The 6,525-nt window shown below is 41.0% G+C and overlaps 1 pseudogene; it reads left to right on the top strand.

Moving 5' to 3' along the window:
• LOC120247664 lies at window positions 1-5,983 on the top strand (annotated as a pseudogene).
• The last annotated feature ends 542 nt before the right edge of the window (window positions 5,984-6,525 follow it).

Below are 6,525 nucleotides of genomic sequence, written 5' to 3'. Positions count from 1 at the left end.
ATGGTGTCGTCCCAGTCCCTTCTCAACCAAGTGTTGCATATTACTTCTTCGGTCGGATCTCCCTATGCTGAGGATGTAGGGAAGGTGGGCTGAGTTCTATGCCCCACGCCCTGCCTCTTTCCATGTCCCAGTCCGCTGTGTTTGTAATATCGCCCTGAACAGCCCTCAGGTCACTGCTTCCCTGTTGCCAGGGGTTGAGTGGGTGGTGGGGGAAGTGTCACAGCCTCAGATCCGCCGGGGTCAAGCAGCGATACAACCCGAGTGCGTTCGGGGAACATAGCAACTTCATGTCCGCAGAGTCCGGGTTGCCGCAGCACACTGCTGCTGCCGCTTCAGCTGGCTGCTGTCGCACGTGCCACTGCAGCTTCACAGCCGCTGGTACCACCACCGCAGGCGTTGCTGATGCTACACTGGGCCGCCGCCGCCATGGATGGTGCCGGGCGCACGGCAGTTCAGTTTTTCTGGTACCTTCTGTGACCAGGGCACCTAGTTTAAAGTCAGCACCCCAGGGGCACCTGGGTGGCTTAGTGATTAAGCGTCCGACTTTCGCTTAGGTCATGATCTCGCGGTTTGTGGGTTTGAGCCCCACATCGGGCTCTGTGCTGACTGCCAGCTCAGAGCTTGGAGCCTGTTTCAGTCTGTGACTCCCTCTCTCTCTGACCCTCCCTGCTCACACTGTCTCTCTCTCTCCTAGAAATAAATAAAACATTAAAAAAAAATTAAAGTCAGCACCCCAGCCAGAGCTAAAAAACACTCTATTTCCAAGCCAAGGTTTTTTTCTCTTCTCCAGGGACGGTTCTATGAGCAATCTCAGCTTTCTTTCCTTTCCCCTGGACTCACGGCAGCTCACCACCACTCACAGGTTAATCACTCACCACAGCTGCACGCAAGCCGGGTTCCCCCCACCGCCCCTCCCTATCTCTGGGTCCCGTCCCGCTTTTATCTTCCCCAGTTCGCACTCACGCACTTATGAGGTTTCCTTCCCAGTGTACTCTGTCTCTTTCTCTTCCCAAAATCCTGTGGCTCACTGTCCTATGACTTCAGGCCTTCTCTGAGAAATGGGTGCAGGCAAAATGTACAGAGCTCCCTACTTCTCCAATATCTTGCCCATCTCCCCAATAGTTTTCTATTTTGTAGTCTTCCCATTCAGCTCATGGAGGATATAGTAGCTTCTTTCTATATTTAACAAAAAAAGAACAATAGCAAATATATATACCTATACACACACGTATATACATCTATATTTGATTTCTAACTTGTGAGCCAATTCAGCACAGATAATGCTGAAAGTATTTATAATAACGAAAAGAAAACCATGTGAGCTTGTTTTAACTCTTTTGTTCAGTCCCTCGTTTAAAGTCATGAAGCTTCTAAAAGATTAGAACTACTATTCAATGGATAGCTAAGAAGCATTGGAAAGAAGGGCAGTAAGACTTACACTGTGTAAATTTTTAAAGGGATAGACAATGGGTCTGCAGAGGAGTGTCAGCTGCTTGAGATTAGGATCAAATTATTTGTGTGGAAAGATAACTCCTCTTGCTTTTGTACAAGAAGGGATAGCACAATGTTATTTAACACTGCAACAGCATCTTTGTGCCTTAGGTCAATTTCAAAGTGCATCCTTTTGGCTGTGATACTTCTGATTAACTTCATAAAATAATTTCTAAGTAAGTTGTACATATTTTAAAGTTAAAAACTGAATTACTAAAAAGAATGAGGTTAAAAAAAAGACTTCTAAAGTAAAATACCAATTGGACACTAAATCAATGTTAGTTGGAGAGATGATACAATGACTGGTGACTTTTTCTTTTTATAAAAAATTTTATTTATTTTGAGAGAGACACAGACTGTGTCAGAGAGAGAGAGGAAACAGAGAATCCCAAGTAGACCACACTGCTAGTGCCGAGGGTCATGCAGGGCTCAAACCCATGAAACTGTGAGATCATGACCTGAGCCCAAACCAGGTGTCAGATACTTAACCCACTAACTCTGGGTGCCCCAAGACTTTCTTTGTTTCTAAATTAAAACAGCTAGAAGCAGAAGAACATGTTCTAGTACTAAGTTTTAGGTTTACTACTGGATACATTCTAAGTATGAAGGACTCTATTATTATCTCTTTTCAAAGAGTCTAAACTTAGAGTCCTGTATCATTTTCCTTTTCTCAATGAACAGTTACAGTGTCATTTCTTACTCTCTTTCCCCACCCCCCTCCACCCTCCAGAGGTGCAACCCAGCTTTTCTTCATACAGGCAGGGTTACACACAGCAGCCACAGACTGCATGAAATTAACTGGGACATTCTGAACAGATGTTGCCAGCCAGAATGGAGCTAAAGTCTAATGACTCATCAATGTGAAGCTTTTTGGGAAAACAAGGCTTTGCTCACCCCAAAAAAGAGTGGTTTACAAGAATTCTTACTAAACTAATTTTATGGTAGTTCTTTCCAGTCTGCTCTCAATGTATAAAGTATTTGTATATTTACTTTTCTATGTTCAATATTATGGTGATAGAGACACATCGTTTTTACTCTCTCTTTTTTACTTCACATTAATACTAGTACTTAAAGCTTGATTTTAATGGTGTTTTAGTCAGGCTGAGATCCCATAACAAAATGTCATAGATTGGATGGCTCGAACAACATATAACTATCCTCTCACAGCTCTGGACCCTGGAATTCCAAGATCGTTGTACCAACAGGGCTGATTTTTGGCAAAGCTTATCTTCTTGGTTTTCAGATAGTCACCTTCTCATGATCAGGCATGAGTGGGGTTTTGAATTGCTGTGTAGACTTATGGATGGATTCTGATGAATTAATACCTTGAAACTTCTTTTTGAACTTCTTTTGTGGGTAGAAGTAGCAAAATCCTCCCCAATGAAGGGATTAGCTAAGTGTTGCCTTATCTCTCCATAAAGATCTCACCTGACCATGGCTTCTTAGGTGGATGCCTGTTCTTAGTTTCTACATCCACTACTTTTTTCTGCACTTAGACTTCCAAATAGATGCAGCAGACCACAAAAGGGTGACTACAAAGTCTAACCTGACAGGATGCACGAGACACAACAAAGAATTTTACCAGGCTGTATTGACATAGACCTGATGAATTCAGGTGACAATAAGATTAACAGTGCTATACGAGGAATGAAAAATATATGGTCAGATCTGGCTGAATTGACTTGATGTGGGTACACTGATCAAAAAGACCCTGAACAATAAATTCTGAATATTAACAATATTGAATGTGTTATTTTGAATATAAGAACATAGCTCTAACACTTTACTCATTTGTTTGAATAAAACCTGGGCTCAAAAGTGCCCTGCATTAAATGAAGTTGAGATATCAGAACATACTTGTTGTTCTATAATGGGAAAATCTAAAGGTTCAAGGAGATGAGTGTAAATATAAATTTATTTTGTATGATCTTGCTGTTCCTAAATTTTGTCACTTGGAAATATCTAGAGGACATATACCCCACTAATAACTTGAGCAAAACTTGAGCTTTTCAAAATTTGTTTGAAAAGCATCCACCTCATCAGAAAAGCTCTAGTGGGGCACCTGGGTGGCTCAGTTGTTAAGCATCCAACTCTTGGTTTCGACTCAGGTCATGATCTTAACTGTTCATGAGTTTGAGTCCTGCATCGGGCTCTGCACTGACAGCATAGAGCCTGTGTGGGGTTCTCTCTCTCTCTCTCTCTCTCTCCCCCTCCCTCTTTACCTTCTCTGCTCTCTCAGTCTGAAAACAAGTAAACTTTTGTTTTTCTTAAAGAAAGACCTCTGTATTAATTGGCTGTTATCTGCAAGTCAAAGATTAAAGTTGAAGATACTGTCATTGCAGTGAGTTTTCAGATCTAAATGAGAAAATAGGCTCCCAGGGCTGCAGATATTGCTTCATCATCTGAAGCTGGGTGAACATGGTCATCGTAAGGGGCAGCAGGGTTTGCAGTAATCAGAATATTTTGACACAGATTTTGGGTGGGGGCTAAGTGATTATAGGGACCCTAGGATTGAGAGAGATGAATGTTTCACTAATCTCAAGTGAGAAGCCTTCATGATTTACTCAATTCCCAGACTTGAGCCAATTCACAGACCAATACTCTGAACTTTGAATCAAATAAGTTGTTTGTTCCATCGTGAATATATGACTGCTACCTATGCATCAAGCCACCTGCTCTAATTAAGACTTTCCCAGACAACAGATTAGCTGAGAGGAAATCTAGGGCAAGCAGTCCTTGTTTAAGGATGTTTTACAAATCACATATTCTCATATTCCATTGGCCTGAAATACTATCATGGCAATATGTCTCTGCTCAGGCAGTTGAGGATGAAATCTATAGCTGAGAAGCTATATATATGCCTATTAAAACTTCAAGAATTCTAAAAACAGAAAAATAAATAATGAATAAAAAATAGTAGTATCTGTTCAATCATTAATAGTGCTTCCTTCCCTTTCCATTTTATTTCTTTATTTTTAACGTAATATAGCTTAACAACTTTCTTTCTGCTAATACTAATCACTGCCTACTTGTGATCACAAATATATTTGGCATTCTTAATAATATGCTTTTTAATAATACATGCTCCTTTTTTGCAGATGTAATTTCCAAAAGTTCATCATAGTCTGTGCCATAAAGCATATTTCAGTAAATATCAGAGTTGAACTTACAGAACCAATTTTTCTAATCATGATGAGAGATACTAGAAATCAATAACAGGAGATAACTGAACACTTCATCTCTGAGAAAACACCAAATGGTAGATAATGCAGCTGTGGCATCATGGGCCAGGTTGAGGCTGAAGCTGAGGTGCCACAACTCACAGAGGCAAGGCAGGGGAAAAGGAGTAGGTGCCTGTCAACAAGCTAGGCCACCTGGCCAAGGACATGAAGATCAGGTCCTTAAAGGAGATCTAACTCTTCCCTATGCCCATCAAGGAATCTAAAATCATTGACTTTTTCCTGGGGGCATCTCTTAAAGTTTTGAAAATTATGCCTTTGCAAAAGCAGACCCATGTTGGCCTGTGGACCAGGTTCAAGGCATTGTTACGATTGGAGATTACAGTGAACACATTTAGGGGCACCTGGGTGGCTCAGTCGGTTGAGTGTATGACTTCAGCTCAGGCCATGATCTCGTAATTCGTGGGTTCGAGCTCCACAACTGGCACTATGCTAACAGCTCAGAGCCCAGAGCCTGTTTCTGACTTTATCGTTCCCTCCCTCTCTGTTCCTCTTCTGCTCATGCTCTCTTTCTCTCAGAAATAAATTTAAAACATTTAAAATACTTTTTAAATGTCATAAACTATGAACACATTGGTTTCAGTGTTATTAAGTGCTCCAGGGAGGTAGCCACTGCCGTCCCTGGGGCCATCATCCTGGACAAGCTTTCTGTTGCTTTATGCAGCGAGGCTACGGGGGAAACAAGATTGGCAAGCCCCACACTGCCCCATACAAGGTGACCAGGCCCTGTGGCTCTGTGCTGGGGTACCTCATCTGGCTCCCAGAGGCATTGGCATTGTCTCAGCTCCTGTGTCCAAGAAACTACTGATGATGGCTGATATTGACAATTGCTATAGGTTGACCAGGGGGTGCATTGCCACCTGGGAAACTTCAACAAGGCAACTTTTCTTTAAGTTTATTTATTTTGAAAGAGAGAGAGAGAGAGAGGCAGAGAGAGAAAAGGAGAGAATTCCAAGCAGGCTCCATGCTATCAAGCCTGGAGCCTGACTTGGGGCTCAAACTCACAAACCATGAGATCCTGACCTGAGCAGAAATCAAGAGTTGGCCACATAACCCAATGAACCATCCAGACGCCTTTGACAAGGCCACTTTTGATGTCATTTCCAAGTTCTACAGCTATCTTATCCATGACCTCTGGAAAGGCACTGTGTTCTCTAAATCTCCTTATCAGGCATTCACAGACTGCCTTGTAAAGACGGACACCAGGAATCTCCTTGTAGAAGACCCAGGCTCCAGCTGTGGCTACCACATAATTTTATATAAGAAAAATAAAGTTAATTAAAGCCCGCTTAAAAAAAAAGAGATAATTGAACAAAAACTCTGTTTCAAATTATATAACATTATACTTTAATTAATGGCTCTAAATAAATAATAGTGAAAATTTAAAAATACTTATGATAATAATCCGAAAATGCACATGAGATGAAGCTAATGCCATTGTACTTCATCTAAATGCTTATGTAAGAACAAACAAAATTATAAAAACAAAGAACTAAGTGCCCAGGGTAACAACTTAGGAGAAAACAGCAGAAAAGAAAGGTCAGCATAAACTTTGGTGTTCTACAGTAAAGCATTTCCTTCAGTATGCTGTTTTCCTATCAACTTCTTAGAACAAAAGAACAGTTACTTTTCAACTTGTAATTCTAACATGTAGTTCTAAATTCAATACATTTCTAATAAACATTTCAAAATTTTCTAAAATACATTTCAAAATTCACATGCCCAAACTTGAGCTCTAGCCTATTTGACCTTGTCTTCTACATTTCAGTAAAGGTTAACTCTAGTCTTCCAGTCA

Source organism: Hyaena hyaena, unplaced genomic scaffold, assembly GCF_003009895.1.
Source record: "Hyaena hyaena isolate Hyena2069 unplaced genomic scaffold, ASM300989v1 scaffold_540, whole genome shotgun sequence".
NCBI lineage: Eukaryota > Metazoa > Chordata > Mammalia > Carnivora > Hyaenidae > Hyaena > Hyaena hyaena.
This window is presented reverse-complemented; position numbering and strand designations above follow the sequence as displayed.